The sequence below is a fragment of the Hemitrygon akajei genome, chromosome 1 (assembly GCF_048418815.1).
Source record: "Hemitrygon akajei chromosome 1, sHemAka1.3, whole genome shotgun sequence".
NCBI lineage: Eukaryota > Metazoa > Chordata > Chondrichthyes > Myliobatiformes > Dasyatidae > Hemitrygon > Hemitrygon akajei.
The window spans coordinates 8,203,894-8,226,800 of NC_133124.1; the positions used below are offsets into that span (position 1 = coordinate 8,203,894).

General features: G+C 42.2%; 1 long non-coding RNA gene across 1 annotated transcript; it reads left to right on the forward strand.

The window, feature by feature from the left end:
* Positions 1-1,057: 1,057 nt before the first annotated feature.
* Positions 1,058-22,688, forward strand: LOC140729841 (uncharacterized). Its single transcript, XR_012099414.1, has 3 exons — positions 1,058-1,194; positions 5,002-5,152; positions 20,333-22,688. It is a non-coding gene; the product is annotated as an uncharacterized lncRNA (long non-coding RNA).
* Positions 22,689-22,907: the final 219 nt, after the last annotated feature.

The following is a 22,907-nucleotide window of genomic DNA, read 5'->3' on the forward strand; positions in this document are numbered from 1 at the left end:
TTCCACACCCCCACAACTCTCTGGGAGAAGAAGTTTTTCCTTAACTCTGTCCTAAATGACCTACCCCTTATTCTTAAACCATGCCCTCTGGTACAGGACTCTCTCAGCATCTGGAACATATTTCCTGCCTCAGATCCCCTCTCAATCTCCTTAATTCCAGCGTGTACAAGCCCAGTCTCTCTAACCTCTCTGCATAAGACAGTCCGGACATCCCAGGAATTAACCTTGTGAATCTACGCTGCACTTCCTCTACAGCCAGGATGTCCTTCCTTAACCTTGGAGACCATAAGATATTTGGTGATATTTTGCTATTGTTGAGACTTTATAAAGTACTGGTGAGACCTCACTTGGAGTATTGTGAGCAGGTTTGGGCCCCTTATCTTAGAAGGGATGTGCTGAAACTGGAGAGAGTTCAAAGGAGGTTCACGAAAATTATTCCAGGTTTGAACTACATGTCATGAAGAGCATTTAATGCTCTGGCTTGTATTCACTGGAATTCAAAAGAATGAGGGGTAACTTCAGTGAAACCTATTGAATGTTGAAAAGCCTTGACAAAGTAGATGTTTCCTATGGTGGGAGAGTCTAAGACCCGAGGACAAAGCCTCAAAATAGAGGGGCATCCTTTTGGCAATGAGATGGAATTTCTTTAGCCGGGGAGTGGTGAATCTGTGGAATTCTTTGCCACAGGCAGCGATGGACACCAAGTTTTTATGTGTATTTAAGGCAGAAATTGGTAGATTCTTGATTGGTCAGGGCATGAAGAAATATGAGGAGAAGACAGGAGATTGGGGCTGAGAGGAAGATTGGATCAGCCATAATGAAATTGTGGAGCAGACTCGATGGGCCAAATAGCCTAATTCTGCTCTTACATGTTATGGTCTTATGTTCAAGTAAACAGTCTCAGTCAACTTAACTCTTGCTTTCATCTTCTGGATTCATATCTCACTGCATCTACATTGTTGTGATAGTTAATGGGTTAATCCTATTCCATTCAGCCACTCCCACATGGGAGGAATTCACATATTGTATAAGAAGGTTAGTAATAAAGTTCAGCTGAGTAGCCTGCAAGCTGGTGTCTGTGTGTCTCTCTGCCCTCTTCCTCAATATCGAATACAACACGGTGTCAGAAGCAGTTGATCATCGACGAATTTGAGCTACAGACCTAGTGAGAAAATACACAAGAAAGAATTCACAGTAAGTCTGTTCTTATTGGCTTATATCTGTGGGAAGTGTCCATGGAATTCAAGTCAAATCAAGTTTATTGTCATTTAACTATATGCATGTATACTGTGAAACGAGTAACATTTCTCTGAACCAGGATGTAAAGCACAGTAGTACACCTAACACATGATTACATATGAAAATAAGGATAAAAATCTGCAGATGAATTACACATAAATAAAGTAAAATGCAAAAATGAAATATTGTAAGGTACAGAACAGATTAACCAGCCAGACTTGTCAACCTGGACTGCCTGTTCTAGTTGCTATGAGGTTGAGCAGAGACCTGACTTGGGTTACTAGGCAAAACCTACAGGCTGCACCCAAAGTGGCTACATTTTAATAATCTGTGGGCAACTAACCTGGGGAAGTGCACAGAGACACAGACACAGCAGAGAAGTCAGTCAAACTCTCAGAGAGAAAAGAAGACCTTTGTAATTCAAATAAATGAAATAATAAGTAGACAAACAAAAAGGAAAATGGAACAAATACCTGAAATACCTATATCTAATTACCTACTAAAGTCCTCCCAGATATCTGATTTTTCTAACCCAAGGGAATTTGAGAGATGGCTCTGATGCTTTGAGAGATTTAGGGTTGCAAGCAATCTCACTCAGAATTCAGACGAGCATCAAGTAAGTACACTGATATACTGCATGGGGGGACAAAGCAGATGATATCATGGATGGAGTAGGACTGACAGATGCTCTGGAAAAGGAGCACAAAACAGTCCAGGACAAATTCAAAGGATATTTCACAGGGAAGTAAAATATGTTTAATGAGAGGAGACAAGGTGCATTCACAAAGATTACAGAAAGAGGAGACAGTAGAGCTCAGCTGAAACAAAACAGAAAAGTGAAACAAAGAGCAGGTGAAGTGCCCACCAGAAGGAGACTGGGTGTGTCTCCATTCCATGTCAGAGAGTTCTGTCCAGCAAAATAAGTGAAATGCCACCAATGCAATAGAGTTGGTCATTATAAAAGCCAGTGTCACTTGAAAACAGTTCTTTAGGAGGTCAAAGAAGACCATGATTTAGACAAAGAGACAGGCTTCCATGGGGCTTTAAATTCAAATAGGCAAGGTTAGTGTACTACAGTTCAGTTGCAAAATGAGGCAGTGACATTCAAAATGGACACTGGGGCAGATGTCGTGGCTATTCCGAAATGAATGTTCACAAAACCGATGAATAAAACAGACATTATGCTAAACTCAACAAAGTAAGTGCTCATGGGGCCAGGGAAACTTAAGCTCAGTGTGAAAGGAATGTTAACCTGAAAATTTCTACATATATACCTTGAAGAGCATTCTAACTGGCTGCATCACCATCTGGTATGGAAGTAAGTATATATATCCTGCACAGGATCGAAGTAAGCTGCAGAGAGATGTAAACTGAGTCATCTCCATCACGAGCACTAGCTTCCATAGTATCCATGACATCTTCAAGGAGCGAAGCCTCCAAAATATGGTGTCCAACATTAAGGATCCCAGCAACCAAGTCATGCTTTGTTCTTTTTGCTGCCATCAGGGAGAAGGTGCAGGAGCCTGAAGTCACACACACAATGATTCAGAAGCAGCTTCTTCCCGTCTGTCATCCAACTTCTGAATGGACGTTGAACCCATGAACACTATCACGCAACTCTTTAATTTCTAATTTTGCACTACATGTTTAACTACATGGAGTTGGAGCGAAGTAATGATGGCACAAAACAGCAACTTCTATGCTTGCATCTTCAAAAACAGCTCTATTTCTATCTTTAATATCTTTATTTTTCCCTTTCAGTGTTCTTTTGAAGACCCTGACATGGAGTTACACGCTAACTACAGTTCTTTGTGGAAATGGAACCCACTCTTGGGGTTTCATAACTGGCTGTTGTTCGGTATGCCAAGGGCTCGGCCTAAGAGTCTTGCTCAGATTTGGAGGTCTAGGATCTCAGGGCTCTGGAGACCGGCGGATTGAAAGGGTCTCTGCAGGAGACTCGTGCGTCCTTGGGGGGAGTCGGAATATCTATGGCTCTGTGCCCATAGACTTGAGATCTTTGGGCACAGAGCTCAATAAAAGCAATGTAACGGTCTTTTAATATTGTAATCCAGCAAGTTGTTTGTTTAGTCTCCCTGCTCGCTGTGAAACAGAGACATCTCTTTTTCGAGAGAGGGAGGGAGAGAGAGGGAGAGAGAGGGAGAGGGAGAGAGAGGGAGGGAGAGGGAGAGAGAGGGAGAGGGAGAGGGAGAGGGAGAGGGAGGGAGAGGGAGAGAGAGGGAGAGGGAGAGGGAGGGAGAGAGAGAGGGAGAGAGAGAGGGAGGGGGGAGAGAGAGAGAGAGAGAGTGTGTGTGTGTGAATGAATGAATGCCGGGTGAACAATGTAGTCTTTGGGGTAACTGTAAGTCTGTGTCTTTGCTGTTGCTTTCCTCATGCTTGAGCGCTCGGGGGCGGTGCCGATGCTTTTATTTGCCAGTGGGGGGAGGGGGATTGTTGCTCTCTGCCGCTTACACACAGGAGGGAGGGGAGCTGGGGGGGACTTTGGGGTTCTAACATTTAATTGTCATTCATTCTTGGGGACATTCCTCTGTTTTCATGGATGGTTGAGAAGAAAAAGCATTTCAGGATGTATATTGTATACATTTCTCTGACATTAGATGTACTTTTGAAACCTTTGAACTATTAAAAATTATATACTATATATATACACACACATATATTTAATACTTTTCACAGTTTTTTTCTGTTATTATGTATTGCATTGTACTACTGCTGCAAAGATAACAAATTTCATGACATATGCCAGTGAAAATGAAGAATAGTTAAAGGAGGATGTCAATTTGTTGAGAATCTCTTCTCACTGACATCATGCCATCAAGAAACGAAACCTCACTGTAAGTTTTGATTCTTGAAACAATGTTCAGTGGCAGGAGAAGTACCTGGAGTTGTTCACAGGCCAGGGGTATGGATAGAGGAGTACCTTCTCCAACTGAGGCCACAGCCTCAGAATAGAGGAACGACCTTTTAGAATGGAGATGAGGAGGAATTTCTGTAGTTATAGTGTGGTGAATTTGTGAAATCCGTTGCCACTTCCAGCCCATACTCAACCTTTCCAAATTGGCATGGCTCTTAGATGGATCAAACTTCACTCCCGCGTTAGGTGGATGGGCTCCGAAACAACTCCGCTTCAACCTTTCTCCAGTCTGCTCACTCCAACCTTGTTTCCAAAGTTCCAACTTTTCAATTTCTTTCCAACTTCTCCTGGAACATGCCTCGACTTCGCTCTGACTCCATCTCACACCCGCATGCCTCGACCCTTGGATCAGCTCCGTCTACGCTTATCTCTTCATTATTTGCGATGATTTGCTATAATTTTCCACATAAATGTGTTACCAATGGAGTATTCAGTCAAATGTCTTGCCATGAAAACCACCAATAAGCTGTCGCCTACCTGCAGTAGCACCATCTTAAACTCCATCATATAGTGCAGGTTAATTTTCACAATATCATGTTTGTTTTAACCAAGACAGGCAATGTTAAAAGCAATTAGTTCATCAACTTCTTCAAAATGGAACTTGTTGATCATGTTAAACGTTTGGTTCCATTATCTTCCACTTCCTGAATTTGAAATGTCAGTGGTATTCTGCTTGAAGCACATCATTGGCTGAGGAGTCACAAGGACTGTTTTAACAGTTTTATTTTAAATACCTTTCCACAGCAGTGTTTATAATGATATTTTAATACAAGCCACTACATTTCTATCTGTTCATCATTTTTGGAGAAACATTTGCTTTATCTTTCTAGGCATTGTTGTTATTGGCAGCAAACTGAGACCCCATGGATAACCTAAATGCACCAGGAGAGAATTGGAATATCTTACCCAATCGCAGAGATGGTGGTGGAAGCAAATGGAACTGCGCTCCAGTACTTCCTATGCTGTTTTTTGCTGTCATCCGTAAGTGTTGATTTGTATTAGAATTATGTCCTCATTGTACCACAATATTTACAGCAGATTTGGTCCTCTTCAGTAGTAAAGGACAATTATGCAGAAATGCAAAATAACATTTTTGACCCTTGGGCCAGTCAATGGTCTTTTTTTAAATACATCTCAACTCCCTTCATTTTATAACCCCTATAGTTTACTTTATGCTGCAAATCAGACAACTTGAGAGTTATTTTTGCTTCTCAAAAGAAACAATCTAGTTGTATTTGAAAGCTTTCTATTTGCATTAAAAAATCTGGAATGAAAGCTGCTATCATTGTTTTTTTAAGAATTGATCTGGTCTAGAGAACGAAAGAAACTGAACAAATGAGAACAGCATGTGAGGACAGATATGGCTGCTGGTTGTTCTGAGATGGAGATGTTTCAAAAGGGACAGGAAGGGAGATGGGGGTGTGCCATTGCTAACCAGGGTAATGTCACAGCTGCAGAAAGAGAGGATTTCATGGTAGAATTGTCTATGGAGTCAGTGTGAGTGGTCTGCTTTTTATGAGGCTGGTTTGCTAGCTTGGTCTCTCAGCCCAGTATAGATGGAAAGCTTGCAAGGAACTGGCTGGATTTCAACCTGGAACCTCTCACCTGAGATTCCAGTGCGGATGCCACTACACCACCGGTCGGCTTGATCGCTTAATTAGAAATATGTTATAGACTCCAGCCTCACCCCCCACCCCCCCTCCCACCCATGTAGCAACAGAGACACGTGAGCAACAGATTACGAGTTAGAGTCAGATTAAAGAGGAGGAAGTGCTGGCGCTTTAAAGAAAAATAAAAGTGGATAAATCTCCAGATCCTGACAGGATATTCCCTAGGACCTTGAGGGAAGTTAGTGTAGAAGTAGCAGGAGCTCTGACAGAAATATTTCAAATGTCATTAGAAATGGGGATGGTGCCAGAGGATTGGCGTATTGCTCATGTGGTTCCATTGTTTAAAAAGGGTTCTAAGAGTAAACCTAGCAATTATGTTTGATGTATGTTTGATGTCAGTGGTGGGTAAATTAATGGAAAGTATTCTTAGAGATGGTATATATAATAATCTGGATAGACAGGGTCTGATCAGGAGCAGTCAACATGGATTTGTGCGTGGAAGGTCATGTTTGACAAATCTTATTGAATTTTTTGAAGAGGTTACTAGGAAAGTTGACGAGGGTAAAGCAGTGAATGTTGTCTATATGGACTTCAGTAAGGCCTTTGACAAGGTTCTGCACAGACAATTAGTTAGGAAGGTTCAATCTTTAGGTGTTAATATTGAAGTAGTGAAATGGATTCAACAGTGGCTGGATGGGAAATGCCAGAGAGTAGTGGTGGATAACTGTTTGTCAGGTTGGAGGCCGGTGACTAGTGGTGTGCCTCAGGGATCTGTACTGGGTCCAATGTTGTTTGTCAAATACTTTAATGATCTGAATGATGGGGTGGTAAATTGGATTAGTAAGTATGCAGATGATACTAAGATAGGTGGCATTGTGGATAATGAGGTAGGTTTTTAAAGCTTGCAGAGAGATTTAGGCCAGTTAGAAGAGTGGGATGAAAGATGGTAGATGAAGTTTAACGCTGATAAGTGTGAGGTGCTACATTTTAGTAGGACTAATCGAAATAGGACATGCATGGTAAATGGTAGGGCGTTGAAGAATGCAGTGGAACAGAGTGATCTGGGAATAATGGTGCATAGTTCCCTGAAGGTGGAATCTCATGTGGATAGGGTGCTGATGAAAGCTTTTGGTATGTTGGCCTTTATAAATCAGAGCATTGAGTATAGGAGTTGGGATGTAATGTTAAAATCGTACAAAGCATTGGTAAGGTCAAATTTGGAGTGTTGTGTACAGTTCTGGTCACCAAATTATAGGAAAGATGTCAACAAAAAAGAGAGAGTACAGAGGAGATTTACTAGAATGTTACCTGGGTTTCAGCACCTAAGTTACAGGGAAAGGTTGAACGAGTTAGGTCTTTATTCTTTGGAGCGTAGAAGGTGGAGGGGGGACTTGATAGAGGTATTTAAAATTATGAGGGGGATAGATAGAGTTGACGTTGATAGGCTTTTCCCATTGAGAGTAGGGGAGATTCAAACAAGAGGACATGAATTGAGAGTTAGGGGGCAAAAGTTTAGAGGTATCACGAGGGGGAATTTCTTTACTCAGAGAGTGGTAGCTGTGTGGAATGAGCTTCCAGTAGAAGTGGTAGAGGCAGGTTCGGTATTGTCATTTAAAGTAAAATTGGATAGGTATATGGACAGGAAAGGAATGGAGGGTTGTGGGCTGAGTGCGGGTCAGTGGGACTAGGTGAGTGTAAGCATCGGCATGGACTAGAAGGGCCGAGATGGCCTGTTTCCGTGCTGTAATTGTTATATGGTTATATTTTGGAAAGATACAAAACTAACAGGGTTATCGTCATGGGTGATTTCAACCTCCCTAATATTACTTGGCACCTCCTTAGAGCAAAATTTTATATGGAGTGGAATTGGTTTGGTGTGACCAGGAAGATTCCTGATGGAATATGTGGACAGGCCGACTGGAAAAGAGCCACAGTGGATCTGATGCTCGGCAACAGAGTCACGTAGTCACAGAGAAGTACAGCACAAAAACAGGCCCTTCAGCCCATCTAGTCTATGTCAAAAAATACATTTACTCACATTGACCTATACTGGGACTATAGCCCTTTATGTCCCTAATATCTATGTACCTAACTAAACTTCTCCTAAACATTGAAATCGAGCTTGCATGGACCACTTCTGTTGGCAGCTCATTCCACACTCACCACCCTCCAAGTGCAGATGTTCCCCATAAACTTTTTACCTTTCTCCCTTAAGCCATGACCTCTGCTTGTAGTCCCAATCATCCTAAGTGGAAAATACCTGCTTGAATTTATCCCGTCTATACCCCTTCTGACCCGGCTGGTGGCATAGTGGCATCAGCACTGGACTGTGGGGCGGGAGGTCCCGAGTTCGAATTCGGCCAGCTCCCTGCACGCTTTTCATCCGTGCTGAGTTAAGAGCTGGTTATCTCTATGAAAAAAACTCACCCAGCAGAAGGCAATGGCAAACCACTGCTGCAACTTGCCTCGAACGCGGTTTCCCAATTCATCAGAGAGGCGTGTGGGAAAATCGTCCACTAACCGGAGAAACTCCAGATGTGATGTACCTTTCCTTTCCTATACCTCTCATACTTTGGCATACCTCCATTAAATCTCCTTTCAGTCTTCTAAATTATAAAGAATACAGTCCTAACCTATTCAATCCTTCCTTATAACTCAGGTCCTCCAGACCTGGCAACATCCTTGTAAATTTTCATTACACACTTTCAACCTCATTTACATTTTTCCTGGAGGTAGGTGACCACAACTGCACACAATACTTCAAATTAGACCTCATCAACATCTCATATAATGTCAACATAACATCCCATCTTCCGTGCTCAGTACATAGATTTATGAAGACCAATGTGCCAAAAGCTTTCTTTACAACCCTACCTACCTGTGACACCACTTTCAATGAATCATAGGCCTGTATTCCCAGATCCTTTTGTTCTACCACACTCCTCAGTGCTCTACCGTTCACTGTGTATCATCTACCCTGGCTGGTCATACAGAAGTGCAAAACTTTGCACTTCTTTTCACTAAATTCCATCTGCCATTTTTCATCCCATTTTTCTAGCTGATGCAGATCCCTCTACAAGCCTTCCTCACTGTCCACTACACCCCCAATCTTGGTGTCATCTGCCAAGAGACTCACAGCCTATAATTTTCTGATTTCCATTGTTTTAAACAGCAGAACAACATTGGCAATCCTCCAATCCTCTGGTACCTCTCTTATCACTAAGGATGTTTTAAATATCACTGCTAGGACCCCAGCAATATCTGCACTTGCCTGCCATAGGGTCTGAGGGATCATCTTGTCAGGCCTGGGGATTTATCCACTCTGATTTGCCTCAGGAGAGCAAACACCTCCTCCTCTGTAATCTGTACAGTGTCCATAAAGTCGATGCTGCTTTACCTCACTTCTGTAGACTCTGTGTCCATCTCCTGAGTAAGTACAGATGCAAAGAATTCATTACGATCTCCCCCATCTGTTTTGGCTTCACACATGGATTACCATTTTGGTCTTCCAGGAGGACCAATTTTGTCTCTTACAATCTATTTGCTCTTAACGTACCTGTAGGATCCCGTAGGATTCTCCTTCACCTTGTCTGCTAGAGTAACTTCATTGCTCCTTTTAGCTCTCCTGATTTCTTCCTTAATTGTTCTCTTTCATTTCTTGTACTCTATAAACACCTTATTTGTTCCTTCTTGCCTATGCATGTTTTTTCTTCTAACCAGCATCTCAATATCTCTTGAAACCCAAAATTCTCCACACTTGTTATCTTTAGCTTTTATTCTGACAGGCAATACAAGCTTTGTAGCTTAAAATTTCATTTTTGAAGGTTTCCCACTTTCCAAGTACAACTTCACCTGAAAACAGCCTGTTCCAATCCACTCTTATCCTATCTCTCCCTTTTATAGTATGGGATTCCCAGTCAAAATGTGCAAAGTAACAACCTTAAGTTTCTTGTAATAGTCTGCAATCTCTTAATAAATGTGTTTCTCTAAATCCCTAATTCTGTTGGGTGTTCTGTAACATGGCCCCATTACCTTGGTCACACCTTTCTTAATGTTCAGTTCCACCCATAATGCCTCACTCATTGAATTGTCCAATCTATCTTGATGAAGCACTGCGGTGACATTTTCCCCGACTCGTAACACCATCCTTTTTTAATCCCTCCTGCTCTGTCACACCTAAAACAACAAAACCCTGGAATATTGAGCTGCTAGTCCTGGCCCTCCTGCAACTGAGTCTCACTATTGGCTACAACCTCTTAATTCCAGGCGTTGATCCATGCCCTGAGTTCATCTGCCTTTCCTGCAATACTTTGTTACGTACCCCGTAACTGGGTGTCACACCAGCAAAGATAGAAGTATCCGTTGGAGTCTGGTGGTACCAAAACTAAAGGTGTTTATTAGTAAACTACACAATACAGTATCGAAAATGCAAATATACATATAAAACAAGTTAGCAGTAATAAACCTAAAAGTGTAGGAATAATAATAAGCAATAATAAACAAGCTCTATCAATGTCTAGGGGTAAATGAATTGTCATAGAAAAGTATAAAGTTCAGTTCAGTTCATGCGTGCTGAGGTAGTTATGGCTGTTGTGTTGTAATCGCTGGAGAGAGAGGGAGCGAGCGAGATGTAACAGCAGCAGCAGGCAAACCTTCTATTGCTTTCTTATTCCGTCATATCGTTGTGGTCATTCAGCTATGACCCATCTGTTCTTCAGCCAGACCGTTCTTCTGTGGTGGACTCATCAATCTGGCATGAGTGGACACACACACAAGTCCCCACCAGCCCTGCTGTAACACTGTGAGCTTTACTGACCGATCTCCTGATTCGGTCTCTGAAACCCCCACCTTTCTGTGGGTTCACAACACTCAGTCAGTGTCCACTGGTGTGTCTGAAGGGTGTCTCTCCAGACCTGTCTTTTATCCCCACTCACGGGGTCTCAGCTATCCATCAACTCTGAATGACCGTGTCCATCAAATCAGGCCACTCCTGCTGTCTCCTGAGGAATGTTAACGAGCAAAGTAAAGTCCTTGTAGTGAAAGATAAATAATCCAGGAAGAGTCAAAATACAATAAATCAACAGTCTCTCTCTCCCTCTTATCTGCAGCAGATATTCTTGCCTGGGCTTCATCTCTCTCTCTCAGCAGCAGCATAGCAACAGCAATAGTTCATAGTTCTCGGGGGGGGGGGGGGGTAAATGGTTAACTCTGCACCCCATTGACCATCAGGTCTGTCCATCACTCATAACACCCCCATCCTTCCAGGAATTTTCCCCAGGGTGAAAATTAACTAATAAAGCATATTACTGAATTACAGAGTTTAACAAAATACAGAAGTGGTCTTAACTACAAGAATAATACAGATACACTTTCAAATTAACATCTGGATAAACAATCAGCAATTACATTATCACTCCCCTTTACATGTTGTATTTTAATATCGAATTCCTGTAACAACAGACTCCAACTTAATAACCGCCTATTTTTATTCTTCATGTTAGCCAAAAATACCAAAGGATTGTGTTCTTAGCTTAGATGTATATTACAAAGTGTGAACCAATACATGTGTGATCATACTGTGGCACATTACAGAAGTTTGTGCAAATACTAATCTCTATTTTACATTGAAACTTAACATTCAATCTTCCATGATGTTGTCTTTATTATTCACATGCTTTGTTAAAAAAAAAGTCAAATTCCTTCAAAACCAGATCCTGTTATTCAAAGTGGCATTTGGTCAACCTTTGCCTCTTTTTCACTTAACTCTCGCGTGGTTAGCTTGCTCACCAGCTTGGAACAGGCTTTCACAGACTCCTTTCACAGGAGCTATCTTATCACCAATGTTTTCCAAACTAAGCCCATTTGCTGAACTTCCAAACCACTCATTAATTTTAAGCAAGTCATTAATTTTATTTTCAGGATCTTTAATTCTGTTAGTTTCCAGTTTAACATCTGCAGGTGATCCCTCTTGGTCAAAACAACACTTTAAGTTCTGTCTCTCCAAATCACATCCTTGAACAACATCACCAAGTTGTTTATCCTTAAATTCCAAAACAAACTGTAATTGACTCACAGGCACCTTGTTAACAAGCCATTGTTCCTTCAGTATGGTCAAGGCTTCTAAAATCAATACAGACTTTAAATTTACTTTATTCAAAAGTTTAGTAACACTTTTCCCCTCAATATCTTCAATAACATCCACATCACCAGCTTTCATCTCATCATTAACTTTCAGCACAAGTGACTGAGAATTCTCGCTTTCTCCCGGAGCCAAGGTTAACCCTTTCTTCACTGAACCAAGTCTATCTGACCCAAAAGGACTGCATTCCTTTTCAACTAAATCAGATACCTCAGACTTTTTCAGAGCTTCCACACAAGGTTCAGTATCCTGTGACTCCACAGGTACTTCAACAACCTGAACACAAGCAAACGGGACATCTGCCTCTCCTAGGCTTTCAATACCAGTCCCCTTTCAAATTCCAAGTTCCCCTGATCCTCCCAGTTACTCTCTGGGCAACTCCCATCTGGAGTAAACTCAAACTTGCGGGTTAAAACAACCTCGTCTGCTAACCCAGCAGACTCCCTCAAGGTAGCGGCATCCTTTTCATCTAGGACTACCCTTATATCATCAGGAACACACTTAACTTCTTCAACTGAAAACAGCTCTGTCAAGCCAGACAGATCATCCGTGTCCAACCCTGGACCTTCTAACTGCCCCATCTGTTTCTCATCTTTACTCTGTCCCTCCATAACCTCCTTCCTCACTCCAAAATGTCCACCCAGAGGTATCTTATGAACCAGGTTCAAAATTCCGTTCCTTGACAACACTAAATCTGCTTTGTCTCCCTTACTTTCCATAGCTCCACTATCCTCCATTTTACCATCCTCTAACCTCTCCTGGTACAAGATTGGTAAAAACGTCTCAGCTAAATCAACACTAGACTCATTTAAACGGGTTCCTGTCTCAGCTGCCTTTCTAGACATGCTGCGAGTGATTGTGCATGCGGGATAAATCTTGGAATCTATGGGCGGGTCATAGAAACATAGAAAATAGGTGCAGGAGTAGGCCATTCGGCCCTTCGAGCCTGCACTGCCATTCAGTATGATCATGGCTGATCATCCAACTCAGAACCCTGTACCTGCTTTCTCTTCATATCCCCTGATCCCTTTAGCCACGAGGGCTATATCTAACTTCCTCTAAAATATAGCCAATGAACCGGCTTCAACTGTTTCCTGTGGCAGATAATTCCACAGATTCACCACTCTCTGTGTGAAGAAGTTTTTCCTCATCTCGGACCTAAAAGGCTTACCCTTTATCCTTAAACTGTGACCCCTCATTCTGGAAATCCCCAACATCGGAAACAATCTTCCTGCATCTAGCCTGTCCAATCCCTTTAGAATTTTATACTTTTCAATAAGATCCCCCCTCAATCTTGTAAATTCCAGTGAGTATAAGCCTAGTCGATCCAGCCTTTCTTCATATGAAAGTCCTGCCATTCCAGGAATCAATCTGGTGAACCTTCTCTGTACTCCCTCTATGGCAAGAATGTCTTTCCTCAGATTAGGGGACCAAAACTGCACACAATATTCTAGGTGCGGTCTCACCAAGGCCTTGTACACTTACAAGGTCCTCAGCACTTACAGGCTTGCTTGTCAGCTTCACTGCTGAATACACATCCCCAGTATCTCTCCAGATCCGCACTGGAACTGTGGTTTCTCCTTCCTTCACAGACACCGTCCCTTCTGAGATAAACTTCTTATGCTCCTCTTGGGCTCTATCCAACTTTGCCTTCCTCATTGATCTTTTGACCGGCTCAATGCAACCAGTCAGGACTGCCATTTTCCCTCTTCCTGTCTCTTTCTTCAGAACAAAGCACTTAGATGCTATGTGGCCCGCTTTCCCACAATTAATACACGTAAAGCTAGGAACCTTCCTGCCAGCCTGTTTTTCCTCCTCCTCAACTTTTCCACTAGCTTCCGGCTTATTCTCTGCCTTAGCCGGTGGGCTTTCTCTGCCGTCCCTACTGCCTCTCTGGTAGCTCTTATTTGAGGAAAACTTTATCTTGTGGGTTAAGGCATACTCGTCTGCTAACTTGGCAGTCGCAGACAGAGTCACTGTCTCCTTCTTGTCCAAGTACGTGTTCATACCTTCAGGGATACAACCTTTGAACTGCTCCATCAGTATTAACTGTAACAGTTTATCATAATTCCCAACGACCCCTTTTGAGGTGCACCAATGCTCACAATACATTTGCATCTCACGGGCAAACTCTAAATACATGTGGTTCCACAGCTTTCTCAAGTTCCGGAACTTCTGCCGGTATGCCTCTGGCACCAACTCGTAACTCCTCAATACAGCCCTTTTTACTTCTTCATAATCCTTAGACTCATCCATAGACAATGACAAATACGCTTGTTGAGCCTTCACCCTAAGTATGCTCTGTAACAGAACAGCCCATTTCCCCTTAGGCCAGTTCTGATTCACAGCCACTTTCTCAAAATGGAGGAAGTACTTATCGACATCCATCTCCTCGAATGGAGGTACCAACTGGATCACCTGACCAATCTTGAACTCCTCATTTGGGTTTACTGCCCGGTCCCTTCCCTGTGATGCCATTAACCTCTCCATTTCCAGCGCAAACTGCCTCTCTTCCCGTTCCTTCACAGCCTCCTGCTCCTTTATCTGGAGTTCATGCTCCCTTTTCTCCTTCTCCGCAGCCAACCTTAATCTTTCTATCTATAACTGAACCTCACCCTCGGCTGGTTTCCTCCCAGGGAATGGGTCCAATACATCTGACGTGAACACACCCTCGGATACATAATGCACAGCTATTGCTCTCTGTATATCCAACTTTCTCATCGATGATTTCACCGCCGAGAGATTTAATCGTTTTGCAACACTCACCAATTCCGCCTTCCTGGCATCCTCTAATGCCCCCGAAGTCGGGTCTTTTAAAAATTTGTCAATTTCCATCTCTGCTGGTTTCCTGTCTGGTTATCCGTGCAACCAGATCAGATAAGGGACTTTTATCCCGATTCACTGGCCCCCACAATTTGGTAATCAAATCCCGGATGAGCCCCCAATTTGTTAAGTACCCCGTAACTGGTTGTCAGACTAGCAAAGATAGAAATATCTGTTGGAGTCTGGTGGTACCAAAACTAAAGGTGTTTATTAGTAAACTACACAATACAGTATTGAAAATGCAAATATACATATAAAACAAGTTAGCAGTAATAAACCTAAAAGTGTAGGAATGATAATGATCAATAATAAACAAGCTCTATCGATGTCTAGGGGTAAATGAATTGTCATAGAAAAATATAAAGTTCAGTTCAGTTCATGCGTGCTGAGGTAGTTATGGTTGTTGTGTTGTAATCGTTGGAGAGAGAGAGAGCGCGAGCGAGATGTAACAGCTGCAGCAGGCAAACCTTCTATTGCTTTCTTATTCCGTCGTATTGTTGTGGTCATTCAGCTATGACCCATCTGTTCTTCAGCTAGACCATTCTTCTGTGGTGGACTCATCACTCTGGCATGAGTGGACACACACACAAGTCCCCACCGGCCCCGCCGTAACACTGTGAGCTTTACTGACCGATCTCCTGGTTTGGTCTCCAAAGCCCCCACCTTCCTGTGGGTTACCAACACTCAGTCAGTGTCTACTGGTGTGTCTGAAGGGTGTCTCTCCAGAGCTGTCTTTTATCCCTACTAACGGGGTCTCAGCTATCCATCAACTCTGAATGACTGTGTCCATCAAATCAGGCCACTCCTGCTGTCTCCTGAGGAATGTTAATGAGCAAAGTTAAGTCCTTGTAGTGAAAGATAAATAATCTAGGAAGAGGCAAAATACAATAAATCAACAGTCTCTCTTTCCCTCTTATCTGCAGCAGATGTTCTTGCCTGGGCTTCATCTCTCTCTCTCAGTAGCAGCATAGCAACAGCAATAGTTCATAGTTCTCGGCGGGGGGGGGGGGGTAAATGGTTAACTCTGCACCCCATTTCCATCAGGTCTGTTCATCACTCATAACAACTTCTTGCATTGAAATATACGCAGCTCAAGGCATTAGTTGCACTATGCTCAACCCTTTGATTCCTAACTGTGGCCTTACCAACATCTACCTCCACAACGTCTCCATCAACTGTTCCCATCCCTGCAACTCTACTTTAAATCCTACTATGCAATATTAACAAATCTTCCTGCTGGGATCTTAGTCTGGTGCAGTGATCCAAAATTGTTATGCCTTTCCTCCTACACCGGTTCCTTAGCCACATATTAAATTGTATATTTTTCCTAGTTCTAGCCTCACTCACACGTGTCATGGGTGGCAATCTTGAGATCGCAACCTTGGAGCACCTGCTCTTTAAATTAGCTCTTAACTTCCTGAACTCCCTTTGTAGAACCTCTTCACCCATTCTACCCATGTCATACTTACCTACATGGACCATGATCTCTGGCTTTTTGCCCTTCCATTTAGGACTGAGGATTTGATCCGAGATATCCCAGATCCTGGCACTCAGAAGGTAACATACCATTTTGGGAATCTCATTCTTGCCCACAGAACCTCTTGTCCGTTCCCCTAACTAATGAATCACCATAGTGCGCCTCTTCTCCCCCTTCCCTTCTGAGTCTCAGAGGCAGACTCAGTCCCAGAGTCTCAACCACTGGGACTTCCCTCTGTTAGGTCAACCCCCCAATGTTATTGATATATGTGGATTACCAATGACTCCTTAACCTTTTCCCCTTCCTGACTGTCACCCAGATTCCTGTGTCCTGAATCTTGGGCATAATTACCTTCCTATGTGTCTTATCTATCACTCTTTCAGCCTCCCAAATGATTCAGAGTTCATTCAGCTGCAGCTCAGAATCAGAATCAGGTTTATTATCACCGGCATGTGACGTGAAATTTGTTAACTTAGCAGCAGCAGTTAAGTTCAATACATAACCTAGCAGAGAGAGAAAAAACAATAATAAATAAAATAAAACATAATAATAGACAAAGAAGTAAATCAATTATGTATATTGAATGGATTATTAAAAATGCGCAAAAACAGAAATATTCTATATAAAAAAAAGTGAGGTAGTGGCCAAAGCTTCAATGTCCATTTAGGAATCAGACGGCAGAGGGGAAGAAGCTGTTCCTGAATCGCTGAGTGTGTGCCTTCAGGCTTCTATATCTCCTACCTGATGGTAACAGTGAGAAAAGGGCATGCCCTGGGTGCTGGAGCTCCTTAATAATGAATGCTGCCTTTCTGAGACACTCAGTGTCCTACCATTTACCTTGTATGTTCTACCTTTGTTTGACCTTCCGAAGTGCAATACCTCACACTTGTCCGCATTAAACTCCATCTGCCATTTTTCTGCCTATTCCTCCAACTGGTCAAAATCCCTCTGCAAGCTTTGAAAACCTTCCTCACTGTCCACTACACCTCCAATCTTTGTATCATCAGCAAATTTGCTGATCTAATTTGCCACATTATCATCCAGATCATTGATATAGATGACAAATAACAATGGACCCAGCACTGATCCCTGTGGCACACCACTAGTCACAGGCCTCCACTCAGAGTAGCAATCCTCCACTACCACTCTCTGGCTTCTTCCATTGAGCCAATGTCTAATCCAATTTACTACCTCTCCATGTATACCTAGCGACTGAATCTTCCTAACTAACCTCCCATGTGGGACCTTGTCAAAGGCCTTACTGAAGTCCATGTATACAATATCCACTGCCTTCCCTTCATCACTTTTCTGGTAACTTCCTCGAAAAACTCTAATAGATTGGTTAAACATGACCTACCATGCACAAAGCCATGCTGACTTTCTAATAAGTCCCTGTCTATCCAAATACTTGTAGATCCTATCTCTTAGTATTCCTTCCAATAATTTACCTACTACCGATGTCAAACTTACCGGCCTATAATTTCCCGGCTTACTTTTTGAGCCTTTTTTAAACGACGGAACTACCTGAGCTATCCTCCAATCCTCTGGCACCTGGCCCGTGGATATTGACATTTTAAATATTTCTGCCAGGGCCCCTGCAATTTCAACACTAGTCTCCCTCAAGGTCTGAGGGAATACCCTGTCAGGCCCTGGGGATTTATCTACTCTGATTTGCCTCAAGACAGCAAGCACCTCCTCCTCTTTAATCTGTATAAGTTCCATGACTTCCCTACTTGATTGCCTTGTTTACATAGACTCCATTCCAGTTTCCTTAGTAAATACAGATGCACTAAATACAGTAGATACAGTAAATACAAATGCTGATTGATTGCTGTTGAAAGCTCTACTACACGGCTGCAACCCGCTGCTCGCTTTTCTACTCGGGCAGTGGACCTACTCTCAAACTAAAGGTGTTTGGATTGGTCGCTGGTCAATGAACCAAGTCAGGTGTTAGATCTATCTCTCAGTTGGTGAGTATTTCAAAGACAGTGACCAGCACTACCTGACCTTTACCATAGCTTCAGAGAGGGATAGATGTCGACAGTGTGGGAAAGTTTTTAATTGGGAGAGGGGGAATTCTGAGGCTATTAGGCAGAAACTTCTGATCATAAATTGGGAATGCTTGTTCTCAGGGAAATACACAATGGAAATGTGGGGGTTGTTTAGAGAGCACTTACAGGGGGTTCTGGATTGGTTTGTCCCATTGAGGCAGAGTAAGGATGGTGGGATAAAGGAACCAGCATTGACAAGAGATGTGGAACATGTTATGCAGAGGAAAAAAGAAGCTTACCTAAGGTTTAAGAAGAAAGAGTCGGACACAGGGTTTCTAGAGAGTTACAAGGCTGAAGAAAAATTGAAGAATGGATTTTGGAGAGCTACATGGGACATGAAAATGTTTTGGTGAGTAGGATTAAGGAAAGCCCCAAGGCATAGTACATGCATGTGGAGGATGGCCAGAGTGTGGGTAGGACTGATCAGGGATAGCAGAGAAAATGTGCCTGGAGTCAGAGGAAGTAGGGGAGGTCCTTCAGTATTCAGCAGTGTGAGGGATCTTGACATTTCTAAAAAAGATTGATCAGCTCCAACATGCTGACAGTAAGAAATGTGAATGTGCTGGAAGTTCTGAAAAACTTTAGGATAAATAAATCCCCGGGCTGAGGGATATACCCTGAGTTACTACATGAGCATTTGTTGATAATCTTTGCATCCTCACTAGCACAGGAGTGGTGCCAGATGACTGGAAATGGCAAATGTAGTCCTTTGTTCAAGAAAGGGATAGGGATAACCCTGGGAATTATAGACCAGTGAGTCTGACTTCAGTGAGGGCAAATTATTGGAGAAGATTGGACAGGATTTATGAGCATTTAGGAAAGCATAGTCTGATTAAACTTTGTGAGGGGGAAGTCATGCCTCATGAGCCTGATTAAATGCTTTCAGGACATGACAAGGTACATTGATGAAGGTAGAGTGATGGATGGGGAGTGTATGGATTTTAATAAGGTGTTGGGTAAGATTCCCCATGGTAGGCTCATTCAAAAAGTCAGGGGGCATGTGTGGATTCAGAATTTGCTTGCCCATCGAAGGCAGAATGTGGTTTTAGATGGAGCCTATTTTGCCTGGAGTTAAGTGACTAATGGTATTCCACAGGGATCAGGTCTTGGACTCCTGCTCTTTGTGACTTTTATAAATGGCTTGGATGAGGAAGAGGAAGGATGGGTTAGTAAGTTTGCAGATGACACAAAGGTTGGTGATGTTATAGATAGTGTAGTGATAGGTTTCAACAGGACATTGACAGGTTGCAGAACTGGTTTTAGAAGTAACAGATGGAGTTCAACCCAGAAAAATGTGAAGTGATTCATTTTGGAGTTTGAATTGGAGATGAGTACTGGGTTGTTGGAAGAATTCTTAGCAGTGTAGACGAACAGAGTGACCTTGGAGATTCCTCAAAGTTGCCATGCAAATTGATAGTGTGGTTAAGAAGGTGTATGGTGCGTTGGCCTTCGATAGTCAGGGATTGAGTTCAAGAGTGTCAGGGTAAAGTTGCAACTCTGATGAGACCACACTGGAGTACTGTGTTCAGTTTTGGTCACCTCATTATAGAAAAGATGCAGAGGCTTTAGAGAGGATGCAGAGGAGATTTATCAGGATTCTGCCTGGTAAAGTGTGCTTTATGAGGATAGATTGAGTGAGCTAGGGCTTCTTTCTTTGGAGCAGAGGAGGGTGAGAGGTGACTAACAGAAGTTTACAAGATGTTAAGAGGCATAAATAGAGGGGACAGCCAGATAATTTTTCCCAGGGCAGAAATGGCAACTATAAGGAGGCATCATTTTAAGGTGGTTGAAGACAAGTATAAGGGGATGTCAGACAAATAATTTTTACACAGAGAGTGGTGGGTATGTGCGATGCCCTGCCAGGGGTGGTGGTAAAATTAGATACATTCGGGGCATTTGTGGCTCTTACATAGTTACATAGATAATAGAAAAATGGAGGTCAAGGTAGGAGGGATTGAACTTGGAGTGGGTGAAAAGGTTGTCAGAACATCGTAAGCCGAAGAGCCTGTACTGTGCTGTAATATTCTGCGTTCTTTGTTCTTTGTTCCATGAAATATGAAGACTACACCATTCAGAAATGGTCTACAAAGAAAAATCACCATGAACTGGTGCAGAACGTACGAGATTGGGAAATTAGAGCAAGAGCACTAATAAAATACTATGAAAATTCCTTGGTCGAGAGGCAGAGGATTTTTTGCAGTTACTTTGAACAAAAAGAACAAAGAATTCAATTAGAGATGAAGATGCTTGGTCAAGCTGCTGCCAATCCAATTGCTAAAGAGTTGGACATCGAAAATAATTTGAGATATATCTTTCACAATGAGACACACTGTGCGGATACACTAAATAAAGATCCTAGAAAGAATGGCAAAATTATGTGGGTTTATCTGAAAAAATGGGAAACTAATGCTGAGCAGAAAATATACAAAATGCTAGAAGAAATTATCGAGGAAAAATAATTGAGAGCTAGAAATCTCTGAAATACTAACTTACAGAAACATTATTATGAACATAAGAAAATCTGTAGATGCTAAAAATCCAAACCAACAGACACAAAATGCTGCTGGAATTGAGCAGGCCAGGCAGCATCTAATGAAATGAATGAACTGTTGATGTTTCAGCCTGAAAAACTTCATCAGGATGAAGGATCTCAGCCTGGAATGTCGACTGTTTCCTCTTTTCTGTAGATGCTGCCTGGCCTGCTGAACATTATTATGAGATGGCAAGTAGAAGGCGAGCAATGTGATCCTGTCATCTAGCAGTTCTTCTCCTTTTCTGAAAGTATCCTCACTTTACTGATCACATTGATTGGGAGTTCTGGTTTAATCCATCATGACTGGACAATGCTGGTACGTTTCCTGTTGCCATTTACTCGTGTTCACATCGCTCTTTACTCCTTTTGATTTCTTCTCAGATTACTTCATCTCCACTTTCTTAAACAATTCCATAAGTAACTCACTCACCATCTCTATCATTCACTGTGCCTCATTCTCCTTTACTTTGATCGGTTAGAGAGTTGCCTGGTGTAAAAATGAGGGGAGGAGTGGAAGGACTTCACAATTTCAGCAATAAAAAAATCAATAATAAGTGTTTATTCAATCATGGTTGATTTGTGTTCCCTCTCAACCCCATTCTCATGTCCCCTCACTGTAACCTTTGATGCCCTTACTAATCTTTCTCACTTGGACGCCACGTCGGTGTAGTGATTAGTGCGACACGTTTACAGCTCAGGGTGCCAGTGTTCAGAGTTCCAGCGTCCTCTGTAAGAAACATAGAAAACCTACAGCACAGTACCGGCCCTTCGGTTCACAAAGCTACCTTAGAACTACCTAGGCTTTATCCGTAGCCCTCTATCTTTCTAAGCTCCATGAAACCATCCAGGAGTCTCTTAAAAGACCCAATCGTTTCCACCTCCACCACCACTGCTGGCACCCATTCCATGCACTCACCACCGTCTGCGTAAAAAAAACTTACCCCTTGCATTTCCTCTGAGCCTACTTCCAAGCATCTTAAACCTGTGCCCTCTTGTGCTAGCCATTTCAGCCCTGGGAAAAAGCCTTTGACTGTCCACACGATCAATGCCTCTCATCATCTTGTACACCTCTATCAGGTCACCTCTCATCATCCATCGCTCCAAGGAGAAAAGGCCGAGTTCACTCAACCTATTCTCATAAGGCATGCGTCCTCTGTAAGAAGCTTTGTATGTTCTTCCCGTGTGTGCATAGTTTTCCTCCAGTTGCTTGGGTTTCCTCCCACAGTTAAAGGGTGTAACGGTTAGGATAATTGACCATTGTAAATTGTCCCATGATTAAGCTGAGGTTAAATCAATAGGTTGATGGGCAGCGCAGCCTAATGTGCTAGAATTTTGTAAATATACAGAATTAAATACATAGAAGATATCTATAAATACATTTGTAAGTATAATCAGCTAAGTTGTGCCAATATATATGAAACTACCTGGGTTGATCTGTTGCTGCCAATTACTTACTTCCACATTATGAACAGAAGTCAAAATTTGTTCATGAAGAGCACATTAGATCTGGTTACCAAACCTTGCACAATTCAGTAGTTCAGAATGTGGATTGTTTAATATTTTGTGCTGTTTCCAGGAATGGCCTTTATATGGAAACAGAAAATCATTGTTAAGGGATTTTGGATTATATATGTGTTTTTAAACCACTTTTGTTTGGAACTGATTAATTTTGGACTTAATGTATTTTTAAATTTCCTTGGTTTTACAGATTCAGGTTGTGTGCTGGATTGATTTTGAGATAACTGGATGAAAAGTTAGGGGTGTGGGGGCTCTAATTATTGAATCATTATTATTATTTTGAGGTTTTGGGTGAAAATATCCTTGTATTTAAATGTTTAATTTGTATGTTTTTGCTAGAATGTTCTTATTTTTCTCCCATGTAATTTGGAAGCATAGGACAAATTATTTACTTATTGCCAAGGTTGTAGTTACAACTGATAAATCATTCAATAAAAATTTATCCCCATGCTTTCTTATATATGTTTGTTTATTTTGAAAAGTTATTGTCCTGTGGTTTCTATCCTCTATTTTCCCCTTATACTTATGTAGAGTGGTGAATCTGTGGAATTTTTTGCCTTAGGCAGACGTGGATGCCAAGTCTTT